The sequence below is a fragment of the Lissotriton helveticus genome, chromosome 12, assembly GCF_964261635.1.
Source record: "Lissotriton helveticus chromosome 12, aLisHel1.1, whole genome shotgun sequence".
Classification (NCBI taxonomy): domain Eukaryota; kingdom Metazoa; phylum Chordata; class Amphibia; order Caudata; family Salamandridae; genus Lissotriton; species Lissotriton helveticus.
This window is the reverse complement of record NC_136073.1, coordinates 680,287,941-680,303,194: the sequence shown is the minus strand read 5'-3', so window position 1 is coordinate 680,303,194 and position 15,254 is coordinate 680,287,941. Positions and strand designations below refer to the sequence as shown.

Below are 15,254 nucleotides of genomic sequence, written 5' to 3'. Positions count from 1 at the left end.
TCTCAAGAACGCTGAGGGCCCTGTGGAGGATCAGCTGCACAGAGGTCGCGGATAAGCTGTGGTACATCCCGGGCTGGTGAGACCGTCGTCCTGGGCCTCTCCCTCCCCCCTGGAGCTGGCGTGAGGCAGGGGGTGGCAAGCGGGGACCCCTGAGGCGGAGGTCCCGCCCTGTATTGGCTGGTTGAGCAGCAGGCTAAGTGGGGGCACGCATAGTGAAAGCGGACGCTGGGAGGACACAGCGACGCCCTGGGGGGCGATCTGGCCCGGAGGCGGCGGCTCCCTGATCTGGTAGGCCTGTGGCCTGGTGTGAGCCGATGCTTGCACGCGCCCGGTCCCCGGGCTCTGGTAATGGGCCAAGGTGAGGTGTACGGGGTGGGGGCGTCTCCTGCTGAGCCACTTCTTCACGTCCTACCCCCGAGCCCCTGCACCTCACTGACCCTGCGCAACCCCGCTGCCCTGCGCCTGCCTGAGGCCTACATTGGCAAACTGCCCTACCGGCAACAGAAGGCTAGGTCGGCCCGAAAACAAGGAACGTCTGGTAACTGGCTTCCCTGCCACTGGTGGCTCCCCTACGACTGCTGGTGAGGTTGGTCCCCATGGTCTCCCCTGAACTACCTGCACGACCCGCTCACTTTCTTAAAAAGACACTTGAGTACAAGCATATCCAGGTCCCCACACCATACGCCCAGCGCCATTCCCCGAAGGTGGACGCAAGGCCTGCGATCACTGGGGCTCCATCTGGCTCAATCCCCGTTGCCCGACTCTCCTACTTGGGGGCTGGGATCTCCACGCAACCTGCCCAGACAGCATTTTGGCTAGAGGGTTGGCAGAGGTGGCTAGGAGCGGCTGGTCTTTGGTGAGGCTGGGTGAACCCGCTGGGGGTCCCAGCCTCTGGGTGGCAATCTCCCGGCCTAGAAGGCGTGTGGCTGAGTGCGACGCTGCGCTTCTCTCGGCCCCAGGTATCTTGCTCCCTGCTGGATTCTTGGACAACAACACACCTCTTGAACAGGTAGGGAGTGGAGGAGAGAGCATTCATGTATGCAGAGACCCTACCTACCCCTCCTGGCACCCGTCGCACTATCAACTGTTGAGCCAGGTGTGACACATTCTGATCTCCATCAACTGAGACGACACAGGTACACTTGGCAACCAAACCTACTCTCCAACGACCCTTCCTCCACACACTAGCTCCTACGCCTGGCGCCGTTGAGAGACAGTCGCACCCAAAAGATGACATGTACCAAAGTCAGGAAGGACCCAGCGGCACCCCCAAAAGACAATCCTGTTGCCCCAATGTGGAGTAAGGCTGGCATGTCAACGCCTGGAGTTGTGGCCTCACAGACTGGAGGGGACTCGCCCCCTGTCACACAGGCTTTTATAGCTACTTTAATGACAGAGCTTAAAACGGAGATAGGTTCCCTGCGAACCAAGGTCCACTCATGTGACCGGGAGCTGAAAAAGGAGGTCACGGACCTCGGGGAAAGAGTGGATGGCCTGGAGAAGACTGTAGATGCCTGAACAGAAGACTGAACAGAAGACTAGGGACAACTTTGGCAGTGCCTGGCCACCCTGGAGGAGCAACACAGAGCTGCAACTGAAGCAAGACGATTTAGAGAATAGAAGTCCCCGGAACAACCGCCGCATCCGGGGGGTCCCCCTCGGGGCGGAGGGGAACGATATTATGACTTATGTGGCGCAGCTAAGCTCCAGCATGAGGTCTGGGGAGATTATGATGCCTCTCCACCGGCCCTGGATCGGGCCCATCGAGTCACTGGCCCCGCTGGTAGATCAGGGTTTCTCCCGGACATCCTGACCTGGGTGAACTTCTTTTCAGAAAAAGAGGCTATTCTTAAAGCGGCGCGCGCCAAATCGGACCTCACCTACAATGGGGTCAAGATTCAGATCTATCAGGACCTCGCACCTAACACCCTCCGGAGACGTCGAGATTTTAGACCTGTGACGGACAAACTGCGAACTCTGAATATTCCATACCAATGGGGCCACCCATTTGCTCTCATTTTTCAATGAGAGTCCAAGCGCCGGATGGTAAGGTCTTTTAAAGAAGCGGCACAGCTTATCCACCTCTCCTCAACGCCACCTTCCAACCCTACACGTCTGCCGCCCTTCACACGGGCACCCGCCAAGCCCTCATGGTCTACTGTATGCCGTCACCAGCCCTCACAGCAACCAGATGAACAATCATCCTTGCAAGCCACGTATGACATTATCCAACATATCCGGTCTCTGGAGGGGGAAAGATCTACAACAAACTCCCGACCTTCGTCCCCTTAATTGACTGAAAACATGCTTCCACAAATTCACGAACATGCTGACCTCGGAAATTGTCTCAGACCCCATTGGGGGTGGCGCTCACTCTCTGAAACTGGACATAACCCAGCTCCCTATCAGCAGTGTTGTAGGTCCTGGACTACCCATCCGGACGATCCCGCAGGTAGCCGATGACCCGCCCCCTACCTGTTCTTGAGAGAGTGACATCTCTGGGATCACCCTAGCCTTAATATCTGGGCTGACCCGCAACTGGAACAGGACACTGTGGCCCGGTTGGCCAATGTTGGTTCTACACTCTTTGCCTATACTTATCTGTACTTGCTTTTCTTTTTTTTCCCTCCTCTTCTATATCTTTCGTTATGGCAGGTGGGGAACCCCCCCAGACGGTGCCCTGCCCGTGGCAAGAGTGACAAATCCCTGCGCCTCCCTCCCATCATCCCACCTTGCTCTCTAAAGTGGCTTGACGGACTACCCCCGATCTTGACACAACTCTGGCTGCACCCTGCCCCCTGAAGATTTTATCCCTTAATGTTAAGGGACTTAACTCCTCCAACAAACGACATCAAGCATGGTGCTATCTTCTACAACATAACCCAGACATTATACTTCTACACGAAACTCACTTTTTAAAAGCAGATATCCCTTGCATGGCCAATCTGCTATAACCCCTCCAATTCTGGGCTTCGGCGCCACTAAAATGGCTGGGGTGGCAATCCTTTGCAGGGCTGGCATCAGGCAGGGGGAGTCTAGAGTCTTCCGTAGCTCGGATGGCCGCTTCATCAGGGCTGGGGTCCGGATTGAACAACGCCACTTTACACTTTGCAATGCGTATGCACCCAACCAGACGCAGGACTCCTATCTCCAGACGACCTTGCGGAAGCATGTCCCCCAAGACGACCCCTCACTAATCTTAGGGAGTGACTTCAATATGGCATGGGATTCTAAAATGGACCGCAGTGAGACATCCTCGCACGGGATGGGGGCTATGTCTTCGACCCTCCAGAGTCAAATAGCGGACCTAGGTTTACTGGACTCCTGGCACTACCACTCCCTTGAGACGTGCGACTTTTCGTATTACTCACAAACACATCGCTCGTACTCACACATAGATTATATTTTTATCTCACACCCTGGTCCGCGACATGGTCTCGGCCTCGACGTCTGCTATCTCGCTCTCCGATCACGTACATGTTGAACTCCACCTGCAAGACCCAGCCGCTTGTCCCTCCCGTACCCCAAGATGGCGTTTCCCACTGCACACTCGGCGGGACCCCATTGGATGTGGAGAGCATACGGACTGCTATTGACCCTTACTTCGCGATCAATGATATTCCCAAAACTCCCTTTCCTGTAGTATGGTATGCATTCAAGTCCACGATCTGCAGCCACATCACATCTCTGGCAATTGCACGGGCGCGTGAGGCCCGTCTCTTGGAGGATAACCTCTCCAAAGACATTAAGGATTTAGAGAGACAAGATCAGGACCACCCCACACTCGCCCGTAAACACCGCCACGCTAATCGTAGGGGGTAAATCCGTTCTCTCCGCACTAACAAGGCTGAGAGAGCCCTATTGGCATTGAAACAGCGACCCTTTGAGGGGGGGGGGGACAAGGTGGGTAAGATATTGGCAAGACGCCTGCGAGCGCCCACTGCCAAAGCGCACATAGGTAACATCCAGCTCATTAATAGCGAGAGGGTCACCACAGAATGGGCTAAACGCGAGGCCTTCCAGGCATATTACTCACACCTGTATACAGCCGTCTCCAGATCGGGCTAAAGATAACCTACATTGCTGCCCCTGGACTCCACTTAGTCCCTACCACTCCGAGCAGCTGGAAAAACTCCTCACAAAATAGGAGCTGGCGAGTGCGCTAAAGGACCTACCCCTGGGGAAATCACCGGGCCTTGATGGCCTCCCATTGGCCTTCTATCCCCTGCTACTACCACAACTCCAACCCTAACTCCTAAGGCTGTTCAACTCCTTCTCCGATAAAGAGGAGCCGTCATCATCTATGGGAATGACAGAAATAGCCCTCATCCCCAAACCAGGGAAGGACCCCACCCTGTGTTCATCCTTCCGTCCCATAGCCCTTTTGAACACAGACCTTAAATACTATACTAAAATGCTGGCCAAACGCCTTGATCCACACATGCCCGGCCTTATAGAGCCTGACCATCTCGTGGGGAAGGCGCAACATTGGAATATAGCGGCAGGCCCTTTATCGCTCGACGCGGAAAAGGCGTTCAATCGGGTCAACTGGACCTTCCTCCGAGCGGTGCGGACGAAAATCTGACTGGGCCAGAACATGATTGCTAGGATCATGGCCCCTTACCTCTGCCCGCAGGCTCGGGTGTGAGTCAATGGCCAACTCACGCATCCTATCTCCATACACAGGGGCAAGCGACAGGGCTGCCCCCTATCCCCTTTGTTGTTTGCCCTCGTGGTAGAGCCCATAGCTATGATGATTAGGCAGGCCTCGGACATACATGGCATCATCCTCGCGGGTCAGCAGAACAAAGTAGCGCTCTTTGCTGACGATCTTATCCTAACGTTGTCTCGCCCCCATGTTTCCCTTCCGGCGCTACACTCCCTACTGCAATCTTTTGAGCTGGCCTCTGATCTTAAAATCAATCATGGATTATCCTGGGCTTTGAACCTCACGATCCCAGAGGAGGAGATACCGACCCTGCGAACACTTGTCCCCTACCAGTGGGCCACTAACTCCATTCGATATTTGGGTTTCAGTTGACTCCCTCTCTTGCCACATGTACCCAAACTAATTGGCGGGAGTGAAGGAAAACCGTCTTGGAAGACCAGAAGGGTTGGAAATCCCTGACCCTTTCCTAGCTGGGGCGTTTGAACGCTATTAAAATGTCGGTGCTCTCAAAAGTTCAGTACCTGTTTCAATGCCTGCCCACTCCCATCCCGCAAAACCAGATTCAGAGTCTTCAGAGCGATATCACCGCCTTCATCTGGGGCAGCCGTAGACCTCGCTTCTCCAACAAAGTTCTGATGCTTCAGCGGAACAGAGGAGGACTAGCATGCCCCAACCTACTAGACTACTACTGGGCCTCTCACCTTTGCATCGTTTCGTAGTGGACAGCGCTTGAGAGTGAGAAGATCTGGTTCCATATGGACAGGGCGGGAACCAGACGAACCATTTGGGATCTTTCCTGGCGCCATAGAAATGCACGCTCCTGCAGCACCTATATTGCAGTGCCCACTAGGACGGTGCTGGATATATGGGGCAAAGCAGCAATATCCAAGGGGCTCACCACCTTTCCCACTCCCCACACCCTCATTGCAGGTAACCTGTTGTGCCTGCAGCACTGGTTGTGCCACCCACAGAAGCCGCCTTGTAAAATGTGTCTAAGGTTTGTCATTGCAGAGGCTATGTGCAGTCTGGTACTGTCATGCTGACTGGGCAAGTGCACCCACTTTCCAGTCCCTAAACCTTCCCTTTTGTTCATATCAGTCACCCCTATGGTAGGCCCAATGTCAGTGTGCATTGTAAGTATAAGGTAGGACAAGCCCTGATGTGTGTGGCATGTCCTAATAGTGAATTAGAGCCATTTTCGTTTTTCACTATTGCAAGGCTACCTGTTCTCCATAGGCCAGAATCGGCTGTTAGATTATTACGTTTATAATCCTAACTGTCTCAGGGAACATGGTAGAAATTCGAGTTTAGTATGCCTGAACTCAGAATAATGAAATACATCTTTTAGTGAAGTTGATTTTAATATTCTGTGTTTGCAAATACCACTTTTAGAAAGTAAGTATTTGATTGTCTAACCATTCAAACCTGCCTCTGCTAGGTTGTGTATTCCTTTGTCTGGTTTTGTGAGTGACAGGGCTGGGGAATTCCAAGAGACAGGCTGAGTCACCCAGTGGTGAATAGAGAGATCTGCATCTAGATGGGAGGGAGGAGTTGCACCTGAACCTTGAATAGGGCTGTGCCTACATTCCACAATGCTGCCTCCACCCCCTGGAGAGCGTCTGATGTCTCTGCCCTGCACACTGAAAGAAGAGGAGTCGTCCTGTAAACAAAGTGCTCCAGGACTGTGCTTGCCTTCCACAATGCTGGCTCCACGTCCTGTGGGGCGTCGGATGTGCCTGCCCTGCACTGTGAAAGGAAAGGAGAAGTCTGGTAAACAGAGAGCTTCTGAACTGGTTTGGACTGGGCAAAGGCCCCTCTACCCTCAGAGAACAAAGGATTTTGGGGTATAAATATTGGGACCCTGATCCCATGAAATTAGATCACTTTTGGACTATAAGAAGAAACCTTTACGGAGGAGAGGAACCTGAAGAAACTGAGGAGAGACTATTCCCAAGCTGAAGTGCTGCTTGGGGGATTGGCCTGCAGTGGTTGCCTTACTGCCAAAGGAAGGAGAAAGGAACTTTGTGTACTTTGCTTTCAACTTGTGAAGGATCTCCATGGGCTTAGAAAAGAGCTTGCATCCTGCTGAAGTCTCAGGGACAACAGACTTCAACCCCCAGCTCCCCAGAGTTCGTGTGGAAGTGCCTGCTGCTTTTTTGGCCTTCTGAGGAACTGCATGTCGCAAGGAGCTGGAAGCGCGACTCAATGAGATGAAGCATGTCACCGTCGCTGAGCCTGCCGTCGCAACTCCGAAGGAGGGTGTCGCCGCTGGAACTGTCGCACTGCATCGCACTGAAGCGTGCCGCAACGAAGAGGAAGCGCGTCGCCGTCGCAGCTGCACAACTCCGAAGGAGGGTGTCGCCGCTGTAGTTGTCAGACTGCACCACATCAGGAGAAGGATCTCGCAATGAGGTCGGAGCGTGTCACCGTCGCTGTGCCTGCCGTCGCAACTCCGAAGGAGGGTGTCGCCGCTGGAACTGTCGTACTGCACAGCATCGAAGAGCACCTCGCATCCCCTGAGAAGTGCGCCGCCGTCGGAGCTGCTGCCATCGCATCGTGGATGTCGCCGCTGTAGTTGTCGCATTGTGCGGAAACTTCACGCATCGTGGGAGAAGAGTGTTGCCGCTGGAGCTGCTGCCTTCGCATCGCGGAACAAGGGTGTCGCCGCTGCAGTCCACACATCGAACCGAGAACTTCTCGCATCCCTGAGAAGGGTGCCGCATGTGGAAGATCTTCACGTCTTTATTTCTTTGCACTTGAACTTTGCCGCATTTCCCTCGATGTGACATTGCCTGTAGTGGAAGCGCTACGCAACCTAAGGTACATTGACGCAAAGTGTCACATCTAAGAACTGAACTGAACTAAGCTTAATCTACAATCTTAAAGTAATAGTATTGTGTATTTTTGTCGTTTATGGTCTTGTGGTAACTCTATATAAAGTCTACTTATTTTTTATATAAAACCTGTGTGGTGTCCATTTGTAGTGTTGTCACTGGGTTACTGTATGTAGTCACAAATGCTTAACACACAACGCCTCTGAGATAAAGCCTGTCTGCTCATGCCAAGCTACCAAGGGGGTAAGCAGGGGTTATTTTAGGAGTGTAATCCCCTTATCCTGACTAGAGGCGAGGGTCCCTATTTGTCACAAGTACCTACCTGTGCCAACTAGAGACCCCCAAATCTAACACCCGTTATTCCCACTGGCCTTCAATCCGCAAGCGTTCTCAAAATGGCTGGAAGGTGGATGTAGAACGATCCGAGATATGTACGCCGGGGACACACTCAAAACCTTTGACCAATGCAAGGAGGGGTTTCAACTCCTAGAAGGAGCTAGGCTCCAGTATGCACAGTTGCGGCATTGACTGTCCTCGTCCGAGATGCAACAGGCCGCTACTCGCCCATTCACTCCTTTTGAGCGGCTGGTATGCTCCTTTGATGAGTAGAAGGGTCTTATTTCCCGGACTTATCAGATCTTGCAAAACCCCCCGCGGATAGCCACCCACCCGTACCAACGTCAATGGCAATCTACTTCCCCTACAGAAATTACGCATGCTCAGTGGAACCGATTGTGGCGGGACATACTGAAGGTGTATCGTAGCATCTCACAACGAGAAACCGCGTTCAAGATCATGACACAGTGGTACTATACACCTGCGCGATTGCACAGGATGTTCCCCACATCCTACCCGCAGTGCTGGAGACGCTCGAATGCATCTGGGGACTTCATTCACATTTGGTGGGCATGCCCTCTCCTGGCCCTGTTCTGGAAAGAGGTTCTTTGTCATATCAAGGAGGTACTTGGCTTCCCTCTGCCTGAATCCACAGCCACGATCCTTTTAGGCCTTAAGCCCGACAACTTACGAGCGCTCACCTGCAGTGACTATCACATTGCACTCCATATGCTAGGGGCCGCTAAGGAACTCATAGCGCTATACTGGAAAAAGGCAGAGACCCCCCCCCCATTGCCGCTTGGTTCGTGCGCTTATGGCACGTAGTGACTATGGAGCTCCTCACAGCGTGCCTACAGTCCTGTGACACCCGATTCACCAAAATTTGCCAAGCATTAGTTACATACCTCTTCAAATTAGAACTTGCGCATCTCCTGCCCCCGAAACTCCGGGCCTTATGTCTATTTGAAGATGCTGTAATTCCATCTGAGCCCAACAGACTGCTTGCGCCACCCTAACCGCCCTGTCCATTGATACACATGACGCATACACCGGTCCATGGCCTGATTAGTGTACATTGATGGCTCCCCTTACTTCCCTCCCTGCCCGCCAGTATTCTCCTAGTCACCATCGTCTTACATAGCCCCCCTGTCACGGGCTCCTCTCTTTCCCCTGCTCTTTTTACTCCCTTGCCACTCTTTACCAGTTCACTCTTTACTGTCCGCTTTCTGTAGGCCGCGTGCCTACCCCTTCTTCCTTTTCTCTCGTTATGATGTTGCATATGTTAACTTTGGGTCTTGCAATTCTCCCACAAATGCAATCTAATGTTATGACACATGCACTACGCGGCCGGCCATCTGAGGGTTATAGGCGACATGCTGTGTACAGTCTACATCGGTAGACTCTTTTGAAATCACCCGTGTACCCTCTGATTTGCGCGGCTGGCCCGGTGTAGGGTTGTGGGCCCTGTGCTGTGTATATCTAGACCCTCTCCTTGCTCTTTGTATGAAAATAAAACAAATAAAAAAATAAAAATTTGAGGCAGAAAACTCTAGCCCACGGCACAAAGGGCCCCTCCTGGATTTCAGTCTGAAGTGCCAATCGCAGCTATCGACTAACCAAAGGTTTAAAACGGAAACCAGGAGACACCAAATATCCTTTAACAGTGCCCATCGCCAGGTTCTGCCGAGCCAAGGACAACATAAACAGCAACCCCTCAGGCAGAGAGGCATGACGTGGGTCAAGGCACTTATCTGAACAAGTCACAAATGTGTTCCAACAGCAGGCACCAGGGCCGGACTAGGAACCAAAAGCAGCCCTTGCAAATGTTGCCAAACCATCCCCGGTTCAGTACGTTTAGAGCAAGACTGGCCTTGCAAGGGGGTTTGAAGAGGTTCTCCCATTAGAAATGAGGGGGGGGAAAAACACATTTTCCATTATATATTCAAATATATTGGACTTTTAAATCATAGTAAATTAGGACTTTACAGTGCACCAGGATACCCAGTCATACCCACAGACATTCTTACAAAGAACCCCCCAAAAAAAGATAGATCAGAGGGTGTAGTATCAGAGAACCCAAAAAATAAGACTGACCAGTAGACATACTGTGCATAGCGAGCGAGCGTAGAGATCTAGGCTGACCACTGCATAGGAAGTCCGGGGGGCTCCACTAAAAAAAGACATGGAACAAAAAATTGAAAAAATTGTGCATTTTACAACAGAAGCATCACGCCAACCACACCGAAGGTATGTGCCAGGCTGAAAAAGCTTGAGGGGAAATAAGGAGGGGTTGGAGGTGGGGGCAGAGAACAAAAAGTGGACTGCCATGGAATTATGGTTGCCTTTACTCTTTCAACTGCCCTTAAGAGACATGCACAAAACTGAGGCAGAAAATTCTAGCCCAGGGCACAAAGGGCCCCTCCTGGATTTCAGCCTGAAGTGCCAATCGCAGCAATGAACTAACCAAAGTTTTAAAATGGAAACCAGGAGGGTGCAGTGTCTCAGTTGAACAGCCTACAGATGCCTGACATCATCTTGCATATGTTCAGGAAAAGCTCCCTGGAGATTCCTGGTCTCGTGCCCTGCCCTCCAGCAGTGCAAAAACACCTGTTTACAGCAGTGCCCACTACTTCTCCACACACTGCTGTACCCATCATTCCGCCTCTGTCTGCCATTTTCCTCAATTACTACACAGAGAGGGGAACACGAGTTTGTGCAAGACCGTGGCATCGTTTACAATTATAAAGCACGTGTGTAAGACCTTATGATTCTATACAAGTATAAGAACTGGTGGAAAAGGAGGTTACCCACTGTTGTTCAAATCAGCATAGTATACAAGAGGTCCTGGCATTGTGCTGAGAGCAGCACTTGCATAGTGAACAGTGTGGGGGAGACGCAAAGCTCTCAACAGTGCTACATAAAGGGTCTCGGGACCAGCAAAAACTGTGCACATTCTTTGCGGCCATGTTGTGACTAATTAACGCATTTTCTTAATCTTCAATGCACTTCATTATCGTTGCTCCTCTGCGCTTGGCAGAAAAGGGTAAAAGGGTAAAATAGTCCCGGGGACGTTTATTCGCCTGTCTGACCACTGAGCAGAAAAGTGCTGGGTGGAGGGGGACCATGGCACTATCACTGAGGGTGAATATGGGCCCCTCTGAGCCCTCCACATGCCAGCCTGAGTTGAATGGAGCTCTGCTTGTGCCAGTGCAAATACTTCCTGCATTTAGTCCAGTCTGCTCCCTAGTGAAGGCCTTCATCCCTCAACTCATGGAAGGAGTAGTTTCTGTCCTGTAACTCCAGTTCTGTAGTAGGGGTATCTCTGTTATAGTCATAATCTAGTGAATAGTCCCGCCCATGTGCGTGGACCCCGGAGCAATCAAAAATAATCTCTTAAGATGTCGAAAAATGCAGAACTGCACAGACACTTAAGATAGAATTAAAGACAGATAATGCAGCCTATATCCACAGGCTACACTGTCCAGTACTTCAACTAGAAATTCCACCAAAAATCCACAAACAGCAAAGCCTGTCCAGATTTCCCTTGCTTTAACAGCAAAAACCCTCTGGAATGATAGAGAGAAAGACCTGGACAGACAAGCCCCATAGGCTGCCATTATGTGGCTCAAAACAGGATACTGTGCCTTTAAGAGAACCTTCCAGAACTTCACAGTATCCCAGAATGCACTGCAGGTCCCTATTACTTTTAGTTCTTTTTGAAGGCGTAACACGCCAGACCTGTAGCATTCCTTACATGAATATCTCTCTCCACCGGGGAGGAGGGCGGGCGCTTATGACTATAACAGAGATACCCCTACTACAGAACTGGAGTTACATGACAGAAACTACTCCTTCTGTAGTAGGGGATCTCTGTGTATAGTCATAATCAAGTGAATAGAATGGCAAGCCCATCCCCACACCAAAGCGGCGGTGGAGAAAAGAGAATTAACACCACTACTGTGCGAACAGATTTCGCAGCGAAGCCTGCCCAACCTGAGCGTCTGCCCTGGCATCAGTGTCCAGGCAGTAATGCTTAGCAAAGGTATGGACCGACTTCCAAGTGGCCGCCTTGCAGATTTCTGCAATTGGAACATTACGGAGCAAAGCAGTCGTGGCAGCTTTGCCCCTGGTGGAATGAGCCTTAGGTTTACCCCCTAAGGTCTTACCAGCTTTTTGGTAACACAACTGTATACAGGACACAATCCACCTAGAAATGGACTGTTTAGAGGTAGCAAGACCTGTCCTGACTGATCCATAATTGATAAACAATTGGTCTGACCTACGAATATCCTTGGTTTTATCCAGATACAATTTCAACACCCTCCTGACATCCAGGGAATGCAGGGACCTTTCCGCTGGAGAGGAAGGATTCTGAAAAAACGTAGGTAAAGTTATGGTCTGGTTAACATGAAAGTCAGATATAACTTTAGGAAGAAATTTAGGGTGAGTACGCATAACAACCTTAGCAGCATGAAATACAGTATAAGGTTCTTGGCAACACAATGCCTGAATTTCACTCACCCTGCGGGCCGATGTAATGGCCACGAGGAACGCCGCCTTCCAGGATAGGTGCTGCAACGAAGCCTTATGAATTGGTTCAAAAGGCTCCTTCATCAATCTGGACAGCACCACATTCAATTCCCATGAAGGCGAAGGAAGCAGGACAGGAGGGAACACTTTATTCAAGCCTTCCAAAAAGTCTTTGATCACAGGGATCTGAAAGGAGGAAGTCTGTGAAGGGCATTTCCTGTAGGCAGTCAAAGCAGCCAGATGAACCTTAATGGAATGGACATTAAGGCCAGACTGCGCCAGATGTAGAAGATATGGAAGGATGACATCTTCCTTACACGTCGTTGGGTCATAGTTCTTGGACTTGCACCAGATGCAAAACCTCTTCCACTTGTAAGCATAAGAAGTGCTAGTGGAAGGTCGCTTAGCCTCCTTCAGTATGTCCAAGCAATCTTCTGGTAGATTCAGATGGCCATATTGCACCATCTCAGGAGCCATGCCACCAAACTCAGAGACGAGAGGTTGGGGTGCAACATCTGCCCCCCGAACTTCGTGAGAAGGTCCGGCCTGCACGGCAGCCGTATGTGAGGAAGGAGAGACCGGTGAAGTAGGTCCGTGAACCACCACTGGCTGGGCCACTCCGGGGCAATCAGGATCATCCGTGCCCTGGACTGGGACAGTTTGATGAGTACCGCCGGAATCAGGGGAATGGGTGGAAAAGCGTACAGAAAGCTGTTCGACCAGTTGATCCATAGCGCATTCCACAGAGTCCCTGGTTGGTAGTACCGGGAGGCGAAGTCGCGTCATTTGCTGATTTCGGCGGTGGCGAACAGATCTACCTCTGGAGTCCCCCACCTTGCGAAGACTTCTCCTAGTACTTCGTCGTTTATGACCCATTCGTGGTTTTCCTGGATCAGTTTGCTCAGTGCGTCTACCTGAACATTCTGCACACCTGGTAGATGGGTGGCCGTTATCGTCAGTCCTCTGGCCAGAAGCCAGTGCCAGATCGCCTGCGCCTCCTGCGACAGAGTGCGCGATCTCGACCCCCCCTGCTTGTTGAGGTAATACATCGTGGTCGTATTGTCTGTCTGAACAAGCAACGAGTTGGTCCGGAAGGACGGAAGAAAGGCCTTCAGTGCCAAGTGAACAGCTCTGAGTTCCAGGAAATTGATGTGGTACGTGGACTCCATCTGGGACCACGTCCCTTGAATCTGTAGGTCTCCGGAGTGCGCCCCCCAGCCGTGGAGAGACGCATCCGTCACAATAGTCTGCGTGGGAATGTCCTTGTGGAAGGGAACCCCTCTCAGGAGATTCTCCGCTGAACACCACCACTTCAGAGACTGAAGAGCATGCAGAGACAGTCGTATCCTGTCGTCCCAAGATCCTTTCCTCTGATCCCACTGATCCTCCAAGCACTCCTGCAGCGGTCTCATGTGCAGCCGTGCGTGTGGTGTGAGGAAGATACAGGAGGCCATCGACCCCAGTAGAGAAGACACCGTCCTCACTGTTGTAGATGGAGCGGTCATAAGAGCCTGAGCCTTCCGAAGGAGTGATAACCGTCTCTCCTCCGAAGGAGACACGCTTGCTGACAGCGTATTGATGGAGGCTCCCAAGTACTGTATGCACTGGACCGGAGTCGGGACAGACTTGGACATGTTGATGTGCAACCCCAGCTTGTTCAAGAGAACGCACGTCTTCCGGAAGTGCGCTTGAGCTTCCGAGAAGGAGGAGGCCTTGATCAACCAATCGTCCAGGTATGGGTAGACAAACACCCTGTTCTTCCTTAGGTGTGCGGCTACCACTGCCATGCACTTCGAGAATGTCCTGGGCGCAGACTTCAATCCGAATGGCAGTAATGTGTACTGATAATGATTGGCGCCGACTTGGAATCGCAGGAACTTCCTGTGTTTGTGTGCAATGGGCACATGGAAGTATGCATCCTGTAGATCTATGGCACACAGCCAGTCTCCCTGTTGCAGCGGAGGATAAATCTGATGCAACGACGGCATGCGAAACTTTTCTCTGCGAATCCACTTGTTTGCTTGTCGCAAATCCAGAATGGGCCTGAACTCGTTCTTGTCCTTCTTGCGGACCAGAAAGAACCGGGAGTACAGACCTCTTCTCTTTGAGACAGAGGTACGTCTTCTATCGCCTTTTTCCTCAACAGGATATCGGCCTCCGCCTGGAGCTCGCGCAGTTGAAACTGCGAGCTGACCGGTGGAATTGATGGAGGCGGGCCGGTGAACCAAAGACTGTTTCCATTGCAAACCATATTCAGCACCCACTTGTCCTGAGTAATTTTTCTCCACTCTGCCAGAAAAAATTGGACGCTTCCCCCCACCGGAGCGGGTAACGGATGAAGGGGAAGTAACAGCTCAGGGTCGAGACCCCGCCGCGCCCTTGTTCACTGTAGAGGACTGTTGACCTCCTCTACCCTTCTGGCGCTTCTGAAAGGGCCTCCAGAACTGCTGCTGTTGTTGCTGCTGCTGCTGTCCCGAAGCCTGTCCTCGCCCTCGGCCCTGCGCCCCGAACCGTCTCTGGAACGGGCGGTAGGTTTTCTTTTCTTTGGGCTTCTCCAAGCCCACAGCCGTCAGAGTCTCTGCCTTCATGCGGGCCATCTCATCATATGCATGTTTCCCGAACAGGGTCTCCCCCGAGAAGGGCAGATTAGCCACTCGCTGTTGGGCCTCCGGCTTGAGCGATGTGAGCCTGAGCCAAGCATGGCGTCGCTGGTTGATCCCATGACAGTAACCATGGGCCGCCAACAGGGAACCATCCGCAGCCGCGCTGATAACCTGGTTCGAAACCAGCATTCCTTCCTTTAGGATCTCCAGGAAATCCTCCCTCTTGTCACGTGGCAGGAGTTCCGTGAACTGTTGGAGAGATTCCCACAGGGAACGATTGTA

General features: G+C 51.9%; 1 protein-coding gene across 1 annotated transcript in view; it reads right to left on the bottom strand.

Moving 5' to 3' along the window:
- The window catches only part of PDPR (pyruvate dehydrogenase phosphatase regulatory subunit), a 795,794-nt gene that overhangs the window by 727,117 nt on the left and 53,423 nt on the right, over positions 1-15,254 (bottom strand). The gene's annotated exons all lie outside the window — the stretch shown is intronic.